Source organism: Gymnogyps californianus, chromosome 3 (assembly GCF_018139145.2).
Source record: "Gymnogyps californianus isolate 813 chromosome 3, ASM1813914v2, whole genome shotgun sequence".
Lineage (NCBI taxonomy): Eukaryota > Metazoa > Chordata > Aves > Accipitriformes > Cathartidae > Gymnogyps > Gymnogyps californianus.
This window is the reverse complement of record NC_059473.1, coordinates 105,499,607-105,523,854: the sequence shown is the minus strand read 5'-3', so window position 1 is coordinate 105,523,854 and position 24,248 is coordinate 105,499,607.

Below are 24,248 nucleotides of genomic sequence, written 5' to 3'. Positions count from 1 at the left end.
TACAGATCTGTTTATTTACTTCTCCTGTTGTATTCAAATCCAGTCACACAGAAATTCACCACAGATGCAAATTATAGAGAAAACTAAGCCCATTAGTCACCCGTTCCTTTTAAAAATAAAAATAAATAGTAATCAAGCTTGGAATTACTCAAACAAAGGCTGCAGCTAATATGTCACTGACAAAAAAAAAGCAGACATTTTGATTTTCCTATAGCTGGTCATCTGAAAAAGATTTGGGAGAAGTGGAAAAACCACAGCAAAGAGGAAAGAGGATAGAGAAAGATCTGGAATAGCTTCTGAACAGTTACATAGCCTGGAATGGGTCAGGCTGGGAAAGAAACAGCTGGGAGAGGTCTCAAAGTTGCAAGTGACAGGAGGAAGGTGAGCAAGGAAAACCTCTTTCTTCCCATGTGGGAGCAAGGCAGCATCAGCTAAAATTTGCAGGTGGCAGGTTCGAGATGTGAAAGGTGAGGGCTCTGCCTACAGTGCACGGAGCAATTGTGATGCTCCTTGCTGCAGGGTCCTTCAGGTGCTGGGAGATTCAGAGCTTTCAAATGGGCGAATTCAGGGCAGGGTCGTGTGTGAAGGGCTGTTAAACACAAAGGGCTCAATCCAGCTGCCAGCGTCTTCTGGCTACTCTTGAGATGCTCGAGGGTGCCCATGACATCTCACTGGGGCTGGTGCGGGATCTGCAGTAGAGCCATGCATCTCTGGGGAGGGAGCTGGAGGCCCGGTGGGGTGTCGCTGGGCACCCAGCATCGGGAGCCCGGGGGGCATGGACATCCCCCAGCGAGGGGTGAGCCAGGTGCTGGGGCTTGGGCGGCTCTGATGAGATGTGGCAGGTCAGCTTAGCTGGCGTCTTGCTCACTGAAAAGGTGAAACGCTTCTGTTGCTGGAGCACGGGTAGCGGGTAGAGGAGGAGAATTTAAATGGCCTTAAAATGAAGCAAGAGCTGCCTTGCGACATGTACCAAAGAAAAGCTATTGAGTTTTATGACTGAGCAGTGAAACGAGGAGAAACACAAAAACCACAGGTTTTGATTTCCAAAATATCAGTTGGGTTGCCAGGATGTGTCAAATCTCTGAAACGTTTTACTTAAGATTAGCTAGCTTTGTGGGCTTGGGGCAGATTTTTTCCATTTTTCATGGCAATTTCAATACTATTATGGGCCTTTTCTAGGGGGTGGCACCCGTGGTGAATTGCAGCTGGCTCTGCCGGTGTGCAGCTCACCCTGAGCCAGAATCCTTGGCTTCGCTTGCGCTGAGGAGCCGCTTCAAGGCACCACAGGGGAATGGAAAACCCATTTTTTTAGCAGCGAGCACAGGGCAAACCAGCGCGGGGATCCAGCCTCTCCGCCAGCACAGCAGGACACACACCAAGGGGGTGGGAAGGACCTGGGCAAGGTGAGGGAGAGCAGATCTGGTTCTCTGCAGACCACTGAAAGTCTCAAGTGTGTTTCATGTCAGTGGCTGAGATTAATGCAGTCGAGTCACATGAACTCATCCTGGAGCTGGTCCTTCTGTCAGTTGGAGAAGCCAAACCTGCTCTCTAAATGCCACCCCTTCCTGGCGAGCTCAGATGCAGGGAACCAGGCCCTAAATTGCTTCCTGGATCTTAATATACAGCACTTTGGCTTGCACAAATATTCCCGGAGCTGTATGAGGGCTCTGCTGTATTCTTTGCTGTTCTCTCTTTTTCAGCTGTACGCGTGGAGGAGAGTGTGGATTGCTTCCACGCGATCGCCCTGCATCCACTGTAGCCCTGTGCCCTGGAAGAATAGAAGTTATGGATGAATGGCACATAAAAGCAGACAAGCAATGCCACTTCAGGCTTGCCTTGCTGTTACTTATCTGTTGCAGTTAGCATGTTTTCTGTTTACGGTGGCCAAATCAGAACTTTCCATCGCAAAGCTAGAAATGCATCTATCTTTAATGGTAGGCTACAGCCAGTCTTACTCATTCTGAGTCCCAAATCCTCTTTCATTGCTATTACTTTATATTTACTGTGGATTTCATGAAGTGCTGTCTGAGGGCTGCACAGCCTATGAACTCCCTTGGAGAGCCACGCGGTTTGACTGTTGCAACACTTCCTGAAATAAAGCTCTGCACAGGCCGTGCACACTGATACTAGTATTATTTTAATGCAGTTGAAATAGATTGAAATGAGTAACTAACTCCAGCGATACGGGAGTTTAACTGACTCCCTGTTGAGTCTGGCTGATGCTTTATAAAGCAGTGCATAATTTGGATCATACGTACAATGACCCTGCACAGTCTGTGTGGTGCTCCAAAGTTTTGATAAACTGTCTTCTTATAATCTTACATTTTTGTTTACAAGTAACCAGTCCCGTATACTATGCCAAACTACTGTGATACGCACTTTTGTTTATTCTAAATAAACATGAAATACATGATCCTAAACAAACGCCAAAGACAAAAAATACCTGAAAGACTACAGTTTTCTAATGACAGTGTTTTCTTAAACACTTAAAAGAAGCATAGCCTTTTTTTTGGTAAATGTCCAGCAAGTTTTAATAGAAAAGTGACTTGCTGAAATTGTCGTAAATGGTCAGGCTGTACCACGTGTTCAAACAATGTAATCTAAGTCAAATATTGTGGTTCCTGGTTGCTTACCTGACAGAATTTAATGGCATGTTTGCAGAGCTAGAATCATAGAATCATTTAGGTTGGAAAAGACCTTTAAGATCAAGTCCAACCGTAAACCTAACACTGCCAAGTCTACCCCTAAACCATGTCCCTAGAGGTTAGCTTTGCCTTGTTAAACTCTAGCTAGGTAGCCTGGAGCTTTTGCAGGATAATTTAGTTAGTCCAGTTAGCTACAGCTACCAGACTGTGTAAGTGTGTATATACATATAAATGTATATATATGCATGCTAAGGTACCTGTTGCAGAATTCACCACTACTTCTCATCTATTTCTATGTGAGCTGTCTTCCCCCCAGCTATTATCCAGTCAATGAATGTATTATATCATGTGGATTGTATGCTATTTTCTTAAGCTTCAAATAAGGAAATTAGTTCTGAGTGGGATTTACCATTGTAGATTTAACCTAAAGTATGTGTAAATATACTTCTTAGCCTGTTTTTTCTGACTTATGTTTGCTATATATGCTGGAAGATTTGTAAAGTATAGTTTGATTGCTATTGATAAATGGTGCCACTTACTCTTCCTTTATAGAGTACTGCATTATACCACACTAGAAATGCTAACTAGTTTGTGTGTAGACAAAGACACAGCAGATGATGAGACAGGGCTATTTCATCAGAGTCTAGACGAAGTCAAGCAAGGAGTGTACTTATCCTAACCACTGACTAAGCAAAAACTCTCATGGGGATTTAAAAAAACCTCCAACAATAACACAAAAACCCCAACCCACTGAGCAAGTCTACCGGGAATCAGAAGGTCCTGGCTCCTTTCATTCATTTGCTGAATGGACACTCAGCCTTGTGCTGATGGAGGCGGTCTCTCAGGGGACGGGAGAAAAACTGCTACGTCATTTTGATTCCTGGGGCTGCTGGGTTTGATTTCTGCACTACCCTCTTCCTTCCCCTGTTTGTATTGTGAGCAGCAATGCCCACAAAACTACGCTCCAGCAGTGCTCTTCAAAGACAGTTCCTTTCTATCAAAGCCCAAATTGCTCCGTACCTCAAGGAGATATGATAGAAATAGGAAGTTATTTTGCAGCAGCTGAGGTCTCCCACCTAAATCCTAGAATTTATAAAATACACACTTATTTACCTGTGGGGTTCATTCTAAGAAACCGCTTTCCCACTAGTACTCTGCACAAAGAAAGCATGCCAGAGAGCAGACCCCATTTTGGCAATAGAACGGCTGCAGCATTCCCAGCTAGATGGAGCGGTGTTCAGTTCCCTCTCCTGTCTGAAGGGGCTCAGCCTCCCGTCTTCCAGTTTACTGGCAATTGGTCTGAGTGTCTTAGTTCTTTCTCTTGGAGGACATCCTTTGGAGTTTCTCCTTTTGCAAAAATAATTAAATCTTAATGGGGTAAGAGAGAGAAAAAACAGATGCTAAAGCTTGTTGTTGGGAGTACTTGTCTCAGCAAGGGAATGCCTGTGTTGTCTCTGCGATTGTGAATGCTTAGTGCACCATACTCACTGAAATAGCTCCATACGCACTATAGGAAGAATTAATTTTCAAATATCCCATTCTGTGTGTTTGTCCTTCTCTGCCAAAAAAAAAAGATAATTCAAGAAAAAAAATAATTGATGGAAGATGGAAGAGCTGTAGTAAGAGGGATCAAGCAGTTAATAAGAAGAGCATTCACCTCAGTGACAGAAGATGCTGGTTGTTTGAATCTAGTCAGCTATGGCAACAACTTAAATCCCATTTTTTCACCTCCTGTCAGAGTCTGAAACATTCCAGCTGTATTTTGTGGGAAAGAGCTGCCATAGGCACCCATGTATGGAAGAAAATTCCAGCTGGGGAAGTCCAGCAGCCTGAAATTGAGTGCCTAAGAGAACTAGGCTTCAGGTCACATTTCTCCCTCAATTATTTCCATTGCCAAGGCAATGCCCCCACTCGCTGCAGCGGTCTCATGATTCCCATTTTATGCACCTGTTTTCATGAGTTTTATAGAGAAGATGCACTCCTAGGTCCCTAATGGAGTTTTCCTGGTTGCAGTAGGCAACCAGTGGACGGTTGAGTCTTGCAGCACCTGAGCCCATAAATGAGTCTCCCATTTTGTCTCCTTATCCATCAATAAAACATATAGCACTCAGTGGGCAGTAAATAAATAATATCACAGTTATGCAAAATACAGAGTTGCTTATTAGGGAAACTATTCTAAATGTGTGCTTGATCCATGTTCACTGAGGGACACTAGAGGCAGAGAGGCAGCAAATGGCGCAAGCATGGTGGTGGCTCTGACCAGGAACCTGGAAGCCAAACCAGGGAAGAGAGGAGGGCTGGCAGCAAGTGGCTGGGCTTGAGCGTGTTGACCTTAAGGTAGTGCCTTTCTAATGGCCATGATCAAAGCTGTACGCGATAATAGTCTTGCTCTTCAACTTGGACAATCACATTTCAGTGCAGACTACCTGAGAAGTCATGTGGTTGTTATGAATATCAGTCTCTGCCAGATTCTTTTGCATAAATAATCTATTTTGTATCTTGCAGGGGTTGCTGGGTACATGTCACTCCTTCTCATCAGATACTCCCACATCAAGTAGACTTGAGAGTATCTTCATATTCTGTACTGTTCATTACAATTAATGCTCTTCTGATCATTGCTTACATGCTACACTTTATTTTGGACATATTTCCCCCCATAAAATACTACCACTGAGGACCTTCTGGAAAATATTTAATTAGTTAGAAATTCAGGTTTATTGTTAAGAAAGCACAGTTCACATAGGTGGTTTGACACATCTCTCATTCCTGCCTAAGATTTCACATTTCTTCTGTAAGCACACCATTCAGCTCTTCTGTTAATAGACTGAATGATTATGGTTGGGGTTTTTTTGGTGATAGTTCCTTTTAAAAATAAAACCCTGGACACACTGAATGAATGTGCCTTACATTGTCCTTGCTCTCAAAGCAAAATTTTGTCCAGGTTAGGAACTTACCTATTGGTGCTTCATGCTTTCAAAGTATCTTTTGCCCTGCTGCATGGAGGCTCACTTTCCCGGTAGCTTGCAGCTGTCCTTCCGTTGCCGATTTGTCTAAGAGATGTCACGACAATGACTTAATGGGAATAGATCTGTTCAGAGTGAATGAGTGAAATGTTTTACAGGCTGGCCACGGTCTTGCCAGTGAGAGCACTCTTGAAATACAACATGATCACAGCTCGGATAGTCAAGAAAAAGCTCAAATTCAACTGCCTGAAATGCCTCATGCTAAAAAAAAGAAAGTGAGCTGTTTCTGAAAGAATCTTCTTGGAAATGGAAATGAACTGATTCGGGATTATCTTTTCCTTTGAAAATGGGCTAAGCATTGTAAACCCTGCAAATTTTCCAGCAAATTCTGCTGTACCTTTGTGAGTTCTGCCAAAACTTGGCAAATGAAGATAATCTAAAGTGTGATATATTATTTTTAGCTTTTACAAAAATAGGTTGCTTGAAACTTGGAATACCATCATAACAAAATAGTCTTTAACTTGTACAGAAACATTTTAATGGAATACAGAAACAAGAGTTATTTCCCTATTTTATTTCATAATGGAGATAAATTAAGAAATTACTTAAAGTGTGGCTAACTTGGCCACAGTTTGGGAGTTTTTGAGGAACAAAGCCTTTTTTCACTCATTTAAAAAACTGACATAAAATATAGGAGGGTATTTTAAGCAAAAGTGCTCTGAGGTAATGAATTGAATCAAACGAGTCTCTTAATTTGCTCCTTTATTTTCATTAGATTTCAAAATTCATATTCTAGTTCAAGCAGAGGTGGCCTTTGCAATTTTATACTCTCTGAGAATACTGGAAAAACTGACCGTAAATTGGAATTTGTACAATGGACTGTCAGTGAAATTTAGCTTTGTTCAGAGATCTGGAATAAGAATTATGCTACATGTAAGTCATATTAAGGCCTCTGTGGAGAATGATATTGTACAACTTTAAGATAATGCATAATTGATTTTATCTTGGAAATGTATACTATTGCTCTTTGTATAAGATGAATGAATGTGACAGACAAAATACTGCATTTAAAAGACAAAAGACAAATCACTGTCCTTTGATTTCCTCCCTGTCGTTACAATAAAATCTGAATTCTTTCTCCTTATTTTCTCCTACTGGAGCTCTAGTTAGGTTTTCTCATTTTCTCCCATTGAATTTATGGTTATTTAGTAGGTGTAGCAGCAGTTGTATTACCAGCAGCACTTCACCTTGAGAAACCCATCTGGAAGTATGCTCGTTCTGCTCGACCTGGGCAGGCAGGTAACAATGAAGCAGAGGCAAATTCTTGGATCTCTTCGAATAATAATTACACTAATTACAACTGTATTTAGAAGAAAATGGCAAAATGGTAATAAAGGTGTGCATTCCCTGTTGAGGAGGTGTGCACAGGAACAGCAACAATGGGTACAACAACCTTGACTCTTCAGCGCGCTCCCTGTTTTTCCAACCCCAGCTCTCCCCTTCTGTGGCAGAAGTGGCCGAGCTCTCCTTGTTATCTCAGCAAAAGGCAGACAGCTCTCCATGGTAGCTGTGAGCCTGCCTTAGATCATGGAAATCTTCCAAGCTTTTCCAGGTTGTCAGTTCTGGGTAATTTTCCCCCCCAAAAGTTATGGAGAAAATAGCTGAGGTGGCTTCTGAACACTAATGTGAATCCTGGAGAGCTAAGAAAATTTCAGAGACTTGGAAAAGTGCTAATGCAGTTCAAATGTCAAAAATGAGTAGAAAATGGGACCTAGAAACCCCCCCTTGCATGAATCCAGATTCCAGTATAATACTGGAACAGTTAGCTTGGAAGAGCCAACAGAAAGGATAGATTAACAAATATAAATAATGCCAGTCTATATGGTTTGATGGCAAGGAAGACTTGTCAAATAAATCCGTTGTCTTTCTTTGACAGGATTATAGATCGGGTGATGGAAACAACTGTGTGGATACAGAAGCAATTTCATTTCTACAAAGTATTTGGCTTGGTATCACAGGGTATTTTGATTAAAACCTACAGCTGTGTTAGGAGGAATAAACAACTGTCTCATTTACAGGTTTGACCATGTCTTTTCCTCAAGAGGATCTCCAGAGACTGGTTATCGACTGAAAGCTCAGTACTTTTGGCAATGATCTATATGAAAACATGGCTGGTAAAGTGTGAGGAAGGCACATAGATGCTTTGAAATGATGTGAATTCTTCTCTGAATAGTTTCTGTTCCAAATTTCGTTTTAATTAATCTAAGTGCAATATAATTGAGAACGAAGAATGAAGGCATACGAGGGAGGAGTATCAGGCAGAAGCTGCGATGAAACTTTGTCCCTAATGGGTAGGGTGGCCATTAGAGTGCTGCGGTCTGCTGGTGGCATTTCCCAGCAGACGTGGAGGTGCTGGATGGAGATCCCAGGGGGGCCGTCCGCAGCAGCAGAGGTGCAGAGCTCTGTGAGGCCGTGTCAGGAGCAACATCTGTTCGTGTGGAAGGGGAGGTGGAGGGGTCCCACATCGCTGAACACGAGTCCTTGAGCAGAGTGAAGGGGTCTGACAGGAGCATGCTTTTCTGCCTTGCAGGCAAAGGCACGGCAAGAACCTATGGCTGGAAATTAAGTTAAATTAACATGAGCTTTGGTGTGGGACTTTGGGATTTAGCCACAACTCTCCATGTAGAGCTTGTAACGTGAACATCAGCCTAGGTAGAAATGGATGATACAGCAGGATGAAGCAGATAATAAGGCTGAGGTTAGCCACCACATTTGCTACTCTTCGCTTCAAACCTCACAATACCTGTGACTTTTACGACGATGACAGAGTCTTCTTTCCAAATGTGCATGTTACATCTCTAAACACGTCCGTCCAAGACGTGCGTTTTGCCTCTCAGGTGAGGTGTATGGCATTTCTCAGAGTGACAGTGTTACTACTCTAGCTCCCAACCTATGGAGAATTTTAAAATAGAAGTAAACCTGGCTACCTCTCTTAATAGGATAATACAAAGTCCAATCCAAAGCCCCTTGAAATCACTGCAAATTGATTGCTGTTTCAAAGGCTGCAGAAGAGCCCAGCAAAATATAAAACGGATTATGCTAAAGTCTATTGAAAAAAACAATAGTGAGATATAGATGATTATATGCATTTGAGATACAGCATGTTAAAAACATACTGTAAATCTCTAGTAGCACACTTTCAAATGTAAATATTCATATGAATGCTTTTTTAAAAAACAGTTATACTTGACAGTGAAGGCTGACAATGGAATTTTAAAAAATTTCACATTCATGTGTGCATGTGTAGGCTAAATAAATGTGTGTAAATATATTTGTAAATATAAATATTATAATAAAAAATCTTCCATGCCTTTCATCATGTAATATAAAAGAAGCAAAATACAAAACTGACTGGCAGGTGACTGTAGTATTTAAACCATCAGAAATAAGCAATTTGTTTTCAAAATTCAGGAGGGATAGAAGTCCAGCATGAAGCGTATATTTAAAAAATAGAGTTCATCTAACTTTGGTGAAATCATTTTCATTTATTTTGAGCTGCAGAATACTCTGCTGTGGATCCTGTGTAGTCAGCCTTTGCAGTCAATGGAGAGAACAGGCTTTCAGAGATGGCTCATCTGTCTGCCATAGAAACCCATCTGGATCGCTCTCTTAGGGTGCCTGCTTCTTTCTGTTGCCTACAGAGAGCATGAATATGAATCATACAAATCCCTTCCGCTATATCTACAGCACCTATATGGTTGTGGTGGTTTGGCTTTTTGCTACTCCCAGCCTCTTTGGCAGCTCTCTGTGGCCCTTCGTGGTCCCCGCCGTCTGCCCGGCGGGCTCCTGCCCACGGCCCAGTCTCATCCCCAGGTCCACCGCTGCTATGAGACGAGCTCGCCCACCGCAGACCTTGGCCCAGAGCTTTTGCGTTGCAGCAATGCTGGTTGTCTGCTTTTAGGTTTTCCTTGGGGGCACAGTCACTTGTTTCTAAACAATCTGTTAGTTGGGTGTCAGGGGACCTAACAGCATCATCGTCAGTGGAGGAGTTAAGGGTTATGTCCTGGCAGTTCTCAGTGATTAAATGTACCCTAATGGTACTGCACGATGGCTGCCTGTTATTTCTTTCTGTAGCAAAAATCACAGATCTGTTGAAGGCTAACAGGTCTTCAGCAAAGGACTCTACTTATGGAGGCTTCAGTGGTCATTTGAGAGGCTGCATAGCATGCAGAGATGTGAGCATGGGGAGTGAAACCAGGAGGAGGTGCTGATGGATACCAGGCAGCTTTTTGTTGGTTGTCATGCAGGCTGAAATACAAGAATTCATGTTCATGCATAAAGCACTGCCAACTTTTTGATTTCATTGTCATTCTGCATCCACATTTTGCAGTTTTTGAGGGAAGAAAGAAATCGGTCAGGTAGAGATACACAGCTACAACGAGCTAATGATTGTAAGGTCAGAACAGTTCCCTGGGATAAAGGATGTTCTGATGGGGTTTCAGAGCATTAGTGGGAGCCTCTCCTCTGCAGGATGACTCCAGAGCTTGCTGCACCAGGCAGTGCTGTTGGACTACTGTTACTGTAGGGGTGGGATCCGCTGCCGTCCTGATCTCTCCTCATAACCATCCCTCTAGTACTGAGAAGATCTTGGTCTTCTGGGACTCCCTGACTTCTGTCCAAACCCTTGGATGCCCTGGCCTGACCCTTGGCAGCACTCAAAGACTCCTGAGGATACAGAGGCCAGGGCTGAGGTCTTCTCTGGAGGGCTGAGCTCCGTGGTGCAGTTCCTCTTGCCCTCCAGAGCCATGTTGAGACTCTGTTCTCCCAACAGCTCACGCACAACTCCTTCATATTTCCCCCATGCTGCCTATTCTGGACTGCCGTTTCATTCTGCAGGGGCTGTGACAGTCTCAGTTAGGGACAGGGAGGCTCCTGGCAAAAGCATTATTACATTAATCAGACTTTATTCTTAGGCAAAATACAAGAGAGAAGCACATGAAACCACCCCTCATATATCAGTATCTCCTTTCCTTGAAACAAAACAAATGATGCAAGGTTGCAATAAAAACCATAAACAAGGGTACAAGCTTGCAAAGTGTTCATGAAAAAAAATAGAAATGTTTGAGTTCCCCTAGGCAGATCCCCGAACTGTCATATTTAATGTCTACCATTAGATCAGTATGTTAGTTTACAGGCACCTAGGGAGAAGTGAGCTAGGTGGAACAATATTATACAGTATCACGTAAACACGTATTAGATGGTATGAATAGTAAGAGCACGTAGAATATGCAGGATGTGCTGTTCAAAGTCTGTATACCAAGGCAGAATAATGAAGATTGATTTCGCTTTAATTTTTGTATGTTTTGCATCAATATTATGAATGGTTTGTTTCACTAAAATAAATGCATTGAAATGTTCTGGATGTTAAAAGCACCCCTTGAAAATACACAGGGCTGTTTTGTCAGTATATTGGCAGTGTATTGCTTGGTGAGTTGCTCTTTGTGAATCTTTATAGCAACTTCTGTCCACTTAAAGTATGTATGTCAGAGCTCTCCATTTTTTCTGCATGACACATTGTTAGGGCTTTTAGTCATTGACTCTTCTGTCAACTCCCCCCCAACATATTTATTTAAATATTTTTTCCTTTGTGTGCTTGCATGCCCTCCTGTAAAAATATTTATATTTTTGAGTAAATCTCGCACTTGCAGTTAATTAAGAAATTATGTCAACAGAGGTCAAAAGTTGTCACCAGAGAATGGTCTCCTGCGGCTAGAGTGCCATAGTTAATGTTGAAGCATTTATTAAAAATAAATGTAAAAGCAAAATAGAGAGGCTCTGAATGTGAGGCATGTATCCTGTGACAGTACTCAGTTTCAGTGACCCCTACGTCTGCTACACTAAGGGATTAATTACGCTGATACCCCCCCCGCCTTTTTTCTGTGCATTACTACAGCGTTTTCAAAAAGCTGCGATGTACGTGCAGCTCATGAATGAATCCATGCATTCCAGTCACCCCCTCACTCACTGCATCAAAATGTGAGCCGCTCTCCATCTGGAGTAAGGAGTGGAATATCTTTCCTATCTGGCTGACAGCTGTGAAATACGTCCCTCTGTCTTTCCCGTTTAGTCTGCAATCTCCCCTCGAATTTTGGTATCCACTCCAATTACGCAGCACCTTAGACATTACGGTGATGGCTGGTCGGTGACAGCTGCTATAGAAAGCCCTAATACAGATGGATCATCCCGCTCCATTCACTCCAATTTCTTGGTTTTGCTTGCTTTGATTTGACCTTCGTTTTCAAACAGTGTGTGGCTTTTTTTTTTCTCTTCCCAGGGATATAGGAGCTTCCATACAGGATCAGACTAGAGATCCTACTAATGTAGTATCCTGTCTGTAACAGGTTCTTCAAAAGAAAATGAAACTCCCATTTGGCAGACTTGTAATTAAATATGCCTTTGCAGGAGAATTTTCTGAAACTACTAACAACAGCTCTATTTAATTTTAGATAAAGAGAATATAAATTTTATATAAAGAAGATATAAATTTTATATAAAGAGGATACAAAGTTGTAGGCCAATGCCGAATATTCTTTATATTTTGCAATGAAGTAGCTACAAAAATACTTATTCAGATAAATGTGTAGTGTTTCTTTTCAAAATGGTTTTATTTTCTGCCTTTGCAAGACAATAAATGAAGTCCCACCATATTCGCTATATTTCTTCAATTCCTCTTTAATGCCTGAAAATTAGAAATCATCCTTCCTTGCCGTTTTTATTTTGAGGGAACTAAGCTGCTTGAGCAGCATCAATACGTGTAGATGCTTTAGCTTCTATCAACGTCATTTTGCTATGAGCAGAGTTTCAGAAAAGAATCCATCTTCTTGTTAGGAAACATAGTTGGTGCCAAGCATGTGCTACATACACCTCCTTCTGCCGTCTGCTTAATATCAGATAAGACAAAAGATTGGAAAGAGCCCAGCTGAGAGCTACTGTGCACAAACAAGTGATCTAATCAGAAAACCCACCGAGAAGCCAGGATTCACCCCTGTTACCTCCACCTGTCTTCGAATGACCTTTCCTCTGCTGCTTTAATTCTCTTTGTTCCTTCCCATAGTCATCCTCCATGGACTGCACATTGCAGCTAGATTTAACTCTTTGTAGCCAGCTGACCACTTCTCTCCTGACTTTCTTTTGTGCTTGCTTCCCTCCTTCCCCCAGGTATTTTCTTGTCTGGCATGCAGTGTAGCTGCAGCCTTCCTTCAGTCAATTTTTAGTCTTGCATTTGGCTTGCTGAAGTCCGTCCATGCTCCCCTGTTCCCTGTGAATGCATTGCTGAAGCGCTACCCTGTTATTCTCTCTATTCCATACTCTTCCCTCTTCACCCTGTTATTCTCTCTATTCCATACTCTTCCCTCTTCACACTCACTACTGCAGCTGGTAGTATTATGTGATACAAATAAAATAACTGATTAACTGATTAGCTCTTTTCTCTCTTTGTGAAGCAGTTATATAAACTGATTCTATTTGTTGTCAATTTATGCATAAGCCTTTGCTGAGTAGTTGAGATACATATTTTCTAGTCTGTGGGTACTTCACAAACTGCTTACTTTGATTATTAGCTTTTCAGTGTGTGATTAGTCATCTAAATCACAGGGTATCAGTATTGCCAACTTTAAACATTACAAAATCATGAGTCAGCCTCAAAAAATCATGGGATTGTTTAAAAATGATGTGGGTTTTTTCCTATTAAAAATACTTTTGCAATTTGGTTTTTACTTGGCTTCTGAGCCTTTAGGTTTCATTTGCTTCACATTTTCAAGCTTTTCTTTGCAAGTGTGGATTAGAACACTTTTTAGTAAAGGAAGTCATGTTTATTTTGCAGTCTCCTGATTTAATGATCTGGATCCTCAAGAAGAAATTAGGGAAAGTAAAATAAAAACACAAGAATTGACAGTGCTATACTATACTTTCTGTTATCTTACTGAATGACTGAAAATTTTGACACAGAAAATAAGGAATACCAAAAAAAGATGAATAAACATAGCAATTTTCCATGTTTATTTAAATTCAAACAATTTAAAGCCTTCACACTAAAAAGTGTTAGGCTCCAGTTTCGTAATGATGTCCCTGCAGCCTTTGGGGGAAAAAAAAAGTGCATATAGGAGGCTAACTCACTCATATGGGCAATAAATCAAGCCACAGAAAAATCTATGCAACTCTTAGAGAACTGGCCATCAGCCTTTCATATGAATGCAGCTGTTTATGTGCAAATATAATCTTTGCAGTGATGGGCTGCCATCCTTGAACAGTTAAATCACTCAAGCGTCTTTGTGCTTTAATGTACCCAAAGAATTCTCCTAGATCTGGTGTGACCAGCCTGTGATCCATGCATTACCTGCCAGGACAGCTCACACCACCCTCTCCCCATGGCTTCTTTTCAATGGTGATGTGGGATTCAACTGCATACCAGACATCCAGCTTGCTCCCAGCCACATCTCTCGCACCTCTGGTCCTCAAGGAAGAAATGACCTTCGCTGCCACCAGAACTAGCTGTCTGGCTCGTGGCCCGCCTTGGTTTGAAGGCACCAGAGGGTTTCTGCGTTTCTAGGTTTGAGGGCACCAGAGAGATGGTGTCTAGGTTTCAGGTTTTGAAGGCACCAGACAGAGGGCTTCTGGATATGTAACCACTTTTTTCCTTTTTCATGCTCCCCACCACTTATCCAAGCTGCTGATGCTGCTTCCATCACCAGCACCCCACTTGGGTAATAGTGGAGGAGCACAAAAGGGCAAAGTCTGCTCTGAGCAAACCCTTTAAATATGACTGTGAGGCAGCTGTCAGTTCTGAACTCTGTTAACCTTTTGGCATTGCTCATTACAAATCATAAGTGTCTCTTGTCTAGGAGAAAGTACATCTATACAAAGTCACCGTTACAGCAAGTAATCTAAGTAAAAGTAATAGAAATTTGCATGAAAGCAAAGTAAATGTCATGTTTACCTTATCTTACATTCCTTATAAGCAATACCGGGTGCAGCTTCGTTAAAGGTGCGAAACCTGAGATGAACAGTGTAAATCCCCTGGAAGACTTCACCTTCCTCATTGCTGGCTACCCTGCACCAAATCCTTTGTCTCACACAGATATCTTCCTTATCAAATTCCCCTAATCACAAGCCAGTGTTTTCTTTCAAAACCAGTTTTTTCTTCTTATTATCAATGCAGCTTTCTTTAGAAGACAGACCACTGAAGAATTTTAAAGAATGATTAATTGTCACCTTTGAAATACCTAACTGCTGTACTTCCTTGAATCTACCTTGGAAATGAAGTGAACCTAGTTTTTGAGTCAGACCTCTTGCTTCATCCCTCTAAGGCTTTTTTTTTTTTTTTTTTTTGTCTTTTGTTTAGAAACAGGAATTATGAGCAGGTCCTCAGATATTCTGAAGATATTGCAGCACAGTACACCAAGCCAGCAAAGAAACCCAAAGCAGTCTATCCTAGCAATGGGCAAGGAAGGCTTCAAGCTACCTATATCTAGGTGTTCCAGTACAGACAGGCCAATTTAAGTCATATTGTGATAGATATAAGGAAACATGACAGTAGTATATTTTGAACCATTTGGCTTACCTGTGTCACAGATCATTAGAATTTCAACCTTTTTTTTTGTCAAAACTGAAAATTCTGAAGATTTGTTCCTAGCCTGAATGATAGCCAGTGGAATCTTCAGCAGCTTCTGAATATTCTCTCCCCTCTATTCACCAGCAGATCTTTTCTCTCCACCCCACTGACTTTTCCATAGCAGAGACACCAATAGTCCCTGTAGGTAATTCTAGCTAGAACTGAGCTCCGAGACCTTCTGTTTAACCCCTGGTACTGCAAGGCTCGTCTTTACTTGACAATAACAATCTTTTGAAAGACTTGTATGTCCCTCTATTTCTGGCATTTGTGTTAGAGCAAGTTGTGGTCATCCCAGTGCCCATCACCACCAAGACATGCAGCTTAACATTTCCACAAGTTAAGCTGCTGCTTTGAAGCTTGGGCAACTTTGAAGCTACTTTTCCATTGGGCAAAAGCTGATGATTCGAGCATTACAGGCAGGGAGATACCTCCAGGTGGCTCAGTTCTTGGTAGTGGTGTTTAGCAGGCAGCAGATGATACATACACCCCTGTAGCACCTTTCCTCTCTTTATTTGTAAGACATCAGACTTTAAGGAAAGATAAAAGCCAGTATCAGGACTTGGGGCTGTGCTTATGTGGCAAAGCCAGCACTCTTTTGGGACTGTGGTCCCCTGACAGGCTCCAGAATTTGCATTCCCTTCCCAGCCTTGTCCACACCCTAGGTCTATGCTCAGATCTTGCTTTGTTGCTTGATCTGCTCATCCTCCAGCAACCCCTGCCTGTTTTACAGTTCTCTGTGGGCAGACCCACACTGCATTTTCACTCACCTCTGAGGCACTGCTGATGGCTTTGACAGAGTGCAGTGCCTCCCGGCACACCTTGCATAGTTGTTGCTTGATGTGAAAGTCAGGGATTCCCCATGCTGCAACATGTCTTCTCACCATGTCACGGGGAGAAGGGGCGGGCTGGCTGCCACTGTGCTCCTCCAAAGCTACCCTCAGGGTGGTGGCTAGAGCGAAAGCACCACTGGAGCCCTGTATTCTACCTACCACTAGCAAAGCGGCACTGCACCTGAGCTAGCTCTGAATGAGATTCAGCAACTTGCACTATGGACACCTCCTAAGTGGTTTCTCTCCCTCTCTCTCACGTCAGCTTTGTTTTTTACTTTGCATCACAATTTATTCCTCTGTTACTCTGCCTAGACCAGATATCTCCTCCAGGCTCCTTGATCGCAGTTGCAAATGCTGTTGTACAGTAGCCTCCTATCCACCCCATCAATTTCTTCTCAGTGTTTTATCTCAGCAGCCTTTCCACATGACTTGGAGGGGTAACTTAGTTGAGTTCATGCAGCAGCCACTATCACAAACAAGTCACCAAAGTACCTGTTTCTAGCCACTGTGCTGGAATGGAAGGGCTAAAGATGCTACATTTATAAAAGCATAAGGTCAGTGTGTTGAAAGTGTCAATGTTGAAAGCGTCAGTATGGATTCATATAATTTCCCTTTGAAATCAGTGTGAGGTGTGTGTCAGTAGGGCCTGCAAAGGATGCTAAGAGTAAATGCAGCCATAAGAGCTTCTTTGGGCACATCTGACCTGGGAGATTTTGGAGCATTTCCCAGTCCCTTCAACTGAGTACTCAGGCCAGACCAGCACTGTTTGTTGGACAGAAACCCAAACACATAAATGGAGAGTAAGCCATGGTATGTTCCTCTCTGCTCTCCCACCTGGAGCATGGGATCGGGACTTCTGTAATAGCTTCAGAGCATTTTTGGGAGAAAAGAAAAAAAAAAAGAGTAGCAAAGGAGAAGTCTGCTCTGTTCTTTTCTCTGGATAATGCACGTTAATAGTGCAGCTGCCAGCAGTGCTTTGGATCAGACTAGATCTGAACTACAAAGAACTGTTAAAGATGCTTTAAAGAACTGTTGCTCATTTCCTCTTCCAGACAACTATCTGACTAATAAAAGAAAAAAAGATTTTTAAAAGTGAGTCTGTGTATTTCTGATTTTAATGATGTGTTATTGCTGTCCTCTGCCATCTTATACGGGATGTTGCAGAGCGATAGGCACCAGGTACATTAGGTTTTTGTAACTACAGCCCTGGGTTTCCGGAAAACAAAGAAGCCTCGGGAAAGAACAGAGATGCAGCAATACATGATTAGACTGAGAATGGAGAGCTATAGTGCTTTTGTTGTATATGTAATTGCTTGTTTCAAGGCATGAAGCAGTCTTGAAAATCACTGGACATGGGGAAAATAGCACATTAGCATAAGGTCATAATGATAATCTCTAATGACAGAATGAGAGAACAAGTATATTCATTTTAACATTATAATACTTACACTTAGTGAACAAGAAGATTTCTTGAGGCCAAAGTACAGAGAGCAGAATGTTATTCCATTGCCAGAATTTCATACGATATTGTGAATTTATCTGCAAATGGGTCCATATACTACAACATCTAACATTAAATTCAAGAGCAAACTGCCTAAAGAAAAATGATCTTTGTGTGCAGTACAAGAACAAGACCAGCTTTGGAGCAGCTGACTTACTTAGGAATAATGTTAGTTAGTAAATGCAGCCGGGGAAATGCAGTTAAGACTCTTGGGTCCGTACCCAAAAAGGATCTTAAGTCAGGTGCGTGTCTCTGGGAGCTGAACTCACAGGGTATATCTAAGCCTGAGCTTATTACAGAGTAGCTTCCGTCCCTGGCAGCTGAGGAAGTCTAATTTTCAGCCCTTGGAGGTATAAACATGAGTCATAAGTCTTGTAACTGCTATGGGTCATTTTAGAGAAGAAAAACTCTGCACTGCGTTTCTTTTGAAATTCAGCTACTCTCCAGGAGAAGATAAGGAAGATTTTGCTGTCTGTTCAGGGCGCTCCTCTGGGAGCAAAGGTGTGTGGTTCTGAGCCCTGCTTCCTGCACTGCCTTGGGTATTTTATTTAGATAGTCATCGAACGAAATCTGGAAGCCATCCAGGGAAATTTCACTGCCTCAAATGTTCTTTCTAAAGAAAAAGGTAGGGAACTGCTTTACCAAGTCATGCCTGGTCTTTAGCCTGCCTTTTGCTTCACGACTGTCTCACCTATGTGGATGTCTTCTACGTGTAATAATTGTTCACTGTCTCTGGCCTGGGAGATAAATGACAGAAATGCAGATTTCACAAACATAAAGGCTTTCAGTGATACGGCAGTTTTATAACATCACTCACATTTCATAAACTGCACATAAATTCCTGTGGCAATCTCAGAAGAGACATCCACTTCGTCAGACATAATTTCTGAGCTCCTTTTATGCTTACAGAGCATAGGAAAGTTTTTCACGTGAAGGAATCATTCACACGGAGTAGTTTCACTGTCCTGGAGGGTTGAAAAAATTCAGATATGTTTTAAGGAAAAATAACAACCTTAGTATTGGGCAAAGATAATTTACTGGAAACTTGATTTTTAGTTTGAATTTTTAAAAATACATTGTTATTGGCTGTATCAGTACTCTGAGAAATGACCTTTGTACCCATCAAAGTGTAGCTGACTGTGTAAGGAGTCTGATGTGGGTTCCTCCCAGGAGTGTTTGGTGCCGCCGGATCTGGTTCCTGCTTTTCATGGCACTAAGCAAAAAGTTGCAGCTGAAAACTCTCCTGACTCTGCTCTTGTCTCCAATTCTCGCAAAGTAACTATTTACCTTTTCTCTTAAGTTTTGATGTTTTAAGATTAAGCTCTTTTAAGTTTTCTCTCAAGAGAAGTATGGTTGTGAATGCCTTAGCTCAGCCAGGCAAGGGAGCCCCTGCCCTGGCCTACCTCTGCCTGCTTGTGGCCTTCACCCTTCCACTGAGGTTATTGTCCCCTCAGCTCTAGGGCTGTCCTGTCTAAAGGGCTTGGTTTAACTTTTAAACACCTAACAACAGAAGTGTTAACTGTTGAAATCAGTGCTTGTTTTACTCGGGGTGAGGTCAGAAGAGAACGCTGACCTCATCTCTCTCAAGCCACTGGTCCTGCTGATGTAAAATGAGGTGTTGCTCCTGTGTCTCACCTCCCCCTCATCCCTGGCTGTGTGGTCCTGCCCTCTCACTGAGGCCAGGTTCTAGCTCAGTAAGCCAGCAGAAATTAACTTATTTATTTTTTCATTTGTTCCTGGATTTGTTTTCTGCCAGCTCAGTGAACGGAATGGGCTCAGCATCGGGCTGGATAAGCAGCCAAATGAACGTAAGAGAAGTGGGTGGGAGGAGCAGGACAGCCTCTTCTGCTAGCAGCAGCATTAGCTCATCCCATTTTTTGGTCACCTCCCAGTACTCTGTGCTGCAAGGGGAGGCAGCTGAGCAGCTACTACTTGGTGGTCTGATAGCTGAGCTACCTCCAATGCAGATGTAACCTCTGCGACAAGGACAGTGTGGGTAGCGAGGGGCAGGAACCACAACAGCCTTCCCAAGGCAGACCGTCCCCAAGGCTGCATGTGAGCCCCTCTTTGTTTTCTTTCATCACGTATACCCAATTCGCAGGGATGAACAGGTTTTTTATGGACTTTCTAAAAACAGCATTCACAATAAGCCCCAAATTATAATCATGCATTCCAGATGCTATTTTGGATGAAACCAGCTATAGAAGGATAATTTTGGAGAAGGAGAATGAGCAGGTGAAAATAGTGAAGTTGTAATGAAATTGATAGACTTAATTATAGTATTTGCTGCTGTGAAAACTATAATGCTGTCTAATCAGTTAAAAAATGTGGGAAGACTAAGGAGTTACTGTTTTGTCTATTTACACTACTATTTTCAGGGTTTATTGAATAACATATCTAGGATACCATGTAGAATGTAAAGGTGTATATGGAAATATATAAGCTAATTACATGTTTGGAAAAAACACAAACTGATAATGCTTTTCTGAAGTATCAGAAAGCATGAAAAATTCTGGCATGTTAGGCTGTGCATTCACATTTTCTGTGCTCTTCTTGTTTACCTGATCACCCCTCCTTGAAAAAGCACCACTAGTCTGTTGTAGTATCCTTCACCATAGTAAATCAGAAATTTTCTGTGTAAACTAGAAGAACAAAAGGTTATTATTCCTAGCTGTTACTGTAACAAATGTCATCAGTAATGTATTGATACTGTGAAAGACTACTGGGTTAATTTGAACCATATCCAGATTCATTTTTATGCTCTAGCTGTTTTTGGTAATGATAGTTTTGCATCACTTGGTAGAGTCAAGTTTGACCATTGAATTATTTGAACTTCAGGGGTTTTTTGCTTCTTTGCACTTGTGGTGCTGGGCAAAGCAGCAGGGAGCAAAGCGTTATCCCCCAGATCCCAGGAAAGGTGCTACATGTTTTATTTTCTGTTCTGCATTTCCTAAGTTGTTATAGCTCTTTAGAGAGTAGGGCCAAATTCTTATCTCGTTTGCATTAGTGGGCATCAAAAAATATGTAAATACAGCCAGCATTAGTTTAAAAATTATAAATAAGCCAATTACAACCTCTCCCCACCCCCCAAACGCATTCAGAGAAAACGCATATGCCTAAATTTTACTAACTTTGTATGGACTAAAAACTATAAACATATGTACGGGAATATACACTATATATTCCTGTTTTCCTTTATACCCTCAGCAAAACCTATCCTCTTATTCCAAACCCACCTGCTCAGTGTAACTGAGTCAGCAGTAGTGGTGTTGCTGTTGGTACAGTTCTGGAATTGCAAAGCGTCCTCGTGGAACTGCTTCTGCTTTAGTGAGTGTTATCCTTATCCTTTTCTCAAAGCAGTGCCTGAAGGATGAATTTTACCCTTAGACATTAAAACATAAAAATATTGACCAAACCTTTGAGAACTTTCATTTACCTATATGAGCAAAAATGAAAGGGTGATCATCATTTATAATACTGCTGTATATATGTATATATTTATAAGGCACTAATAATCAGAGATCGGCAGTATATTCCTCTAATTTGCTTCTGCAGAGGAATGTTGAAATTTGTTGAGTATTCAAAGCAGCAGTACTCAAAGCCTTGTTTATGGATTCCATAAGCCAATCAATCAGTAGACAATTAGTTGTAATCTTCTGGTGTCCAGTCTGGTATTTCTCTTTCTTGGCAAAAGGCTCCAAAAGTGTCAGAGATGTAATAAACCATGCTCAGGGCCACCAGGAAGTAGGCTGGTACCTACAGCGTGATGCAAGGTATGCCAAACATATAAACTGCGTGGGTACTGATGACAGCATCCTAGCTATGTATCTCTATGAAATGGTAGCAAATGGAGACAATCGTTTACTTTTTGCATTACGTACTTGTGTGTTAATTTTTTCAGCTGCAATACTCATACACATTGGTTTTGAAGTTGTGACCCAAACATGTATGTGGCGAATGTGACTCGATTCGCTAATTTAAATATTTATTCATTTAATAATAGATTTACTAGTAATAACGTCTATGCTGCAACCCAACAAAATGCTAAAGCATATACTTTAAAGTTAAGCATGGGATTAAATGTGGACATAGTGCTGAATCAGGGCTCGAGTCAGTGACTTGTGAATGGATATTAATCACAACAAAATACTAAACTGTAATGAGCATCTGCGTGCTGAGTCAAAGAGCAAACACACATGACCCCTGGAATATTTATTGTATTGTTCTGAGGCTAATTAATACTATTCTGTTACATGCTGCCTCCTGTTATATGTCAATTTTTGTGAATCTTACTCTGTGCTGACATTATTGTGCAAATACCTTCAAGAAAGGCTTATTATGTTGTTTCACCCCTGATGCCTGTTGTGAAATCTGTAACCACATTCAGACTTTCAGTTTTCCATGTTTTTAAATGTCTGATTTCCAGCAAAGAATGCCAAGTGTCTGTTTCCCATTTCCAATTGTTCGAATTCGTTGTTAGGAAGGATGACAAACACACAATGCATGTCAGTGAGGAATCCAGCACTGCGGAGTGGACCAGCATTCATGCTATTTTCTTTGTGATCAAGAATAGACCATGTCATATCCATGAATCTGAATAGGCTACAGCATGAATTAATTATTTTGTTATATAAGTGAATAGGAGGAAGGTCTTCAAACATATTTTCATCGGTAACACAATGTAGAGAAAATTAAGTATTGCCTTGTATGATCATATACATAATTTTGCTATTCCTCCTGGTCTCATTATTTTAGATATGAAAAAATACGGACAGCGAATAGCAGGTCACCTATGAAAGGCAGGAAACATTTACTTACCTGCCACAAAAATCAGTATGGTATTTAAAGGAGCATCCTTTCCTGAAGCTGGGTCAAAGGGAAATATCCACAGGTATTGAAGTAGTAGTTTATTTTATTTAACACTTATTTTTTTCACATTTGCATTTATATGAATTTCCCCATTACGTCACATAACAATAATGTTTCTGTTCTAGCTCATAGATCACAATATCTCCTGTTGATGTTGTAATGAGATAGTGCAACAAAACGAATTGCCATTACTTCCATGCGATAGTATAAAATAATTACAGGAAAATGGAGAAGGATTTAAAAATTGCAAGATTCTAGGGTGATATTTTGAAACATCCAAAGACTCCTAGCATTTGATTGCATACTATTTTTTCTGCTATCTGTATTGATTGCAACAAACACCCAACTTTTCATAACATTTACTCCAGGCACTCCAAACAGCAAATTAGCTGCAGTTACCTCATGGCTTTTTATGTGTTTGAATAATAAAAACTGATCTAAGGCAGTCTGAAATTCAGTGGGATGTTACACTAGTTGCAGAGAATATTTGTGTAAATAAACAGGCCACTTTCACGCTTTGGAATCTTGGCTGGTATCAAACAACATTTTTCGTAGCTTTTTAATAGCATTTTGGCTACAGTAAACAATACGAATAGTGAGTGGCAGAGCCCCTTAGTCTTTTATCAGGACAGTGCAATTGGGACAGGCTCAAGCAATTTCATTGCTAATTCTAGATTCTGGTTTGAAGAGGCAGAGTTCAGTCCTTGGAAAAAACAAATTGCTGGTGTTTACTGGTGATGAGGTAACATCAATGCTGACGTGTCTGAAGATGGGATGACCCATGAGAATAATTAAAATACTGAAACAGGAACTTATGTCAATGGAGATGGCTTGTCTACTAGTCAGGTCCTCATTCTTTAATACTAGGCTTGTCAAGCAGACTGATTATATAGTTCAGCATTGCATGACTTAACCTTTTGTTCTTGGGAGGTGACATTTCCTTGAAAGCAACATGAAAGGAAGAATTAAAAATAAACAGGCTGAAAGCAAGCTATTTCAACTGGATAGCCAAGACAGCAAGAAAAAAATCCCTCTAAAACTGCATTTATTTTAGCTTGTAGTTAAGAAAACACATTACATAAAAGCTCTGTCATTCCATGTATACATTTACTAACAAAAAAATGTTCCCCTACCCTTCCACCAGTTCTTGTACTTATTTCTCTGATGGGAAAAGCATCACAAAAGAACAGTAAAAAATTTGTCCAGGTCAGAAAACTAATTAACTCTGTGTAGCCCCACTGCCCCTTGCAAGCCTTATAAAACCCCCAGAACATACAGAGCTGAAGAAAAGGGTAATTGTTTCTTTTTAGCGGAGTACTTAGCATGCTGTCCTGGGATGTAGATGGCACAGGTCCAAATAGTCCTCTGATATATTCAAAGTGAGGTGTCTACCTTTGGTCATCCTTGTTCTTGGGAGAGTGCTGTAACCCACTCCGATGCTCTAACATTGGGGACATTTCTCTGTGAATGTAATTCTGCAATGTACAAAATACTTAAATGAGTGTTAGCAAAGAGGCAGGAACTTGTTTTTTTTTTTAGCAAGTCCTCTGACCGCTAAATTGTAGAGCTCTCTGATCTGAGTAACATTTCGCTAATTGTGCAAAATCAAGAAAATCTTTGTCAGAGAAGATGAATGTTATCTCACAATAACTGATCATGGCAGCCTTTTAAAAGATAAGAGTCTAGCATCTCTATTTGGCAGATGTTTGACTTGCAGTTCAGTCTCCCATATTGTAGATAAGTTGTGCCTGTGTTGCCTGTTTCTCAAGA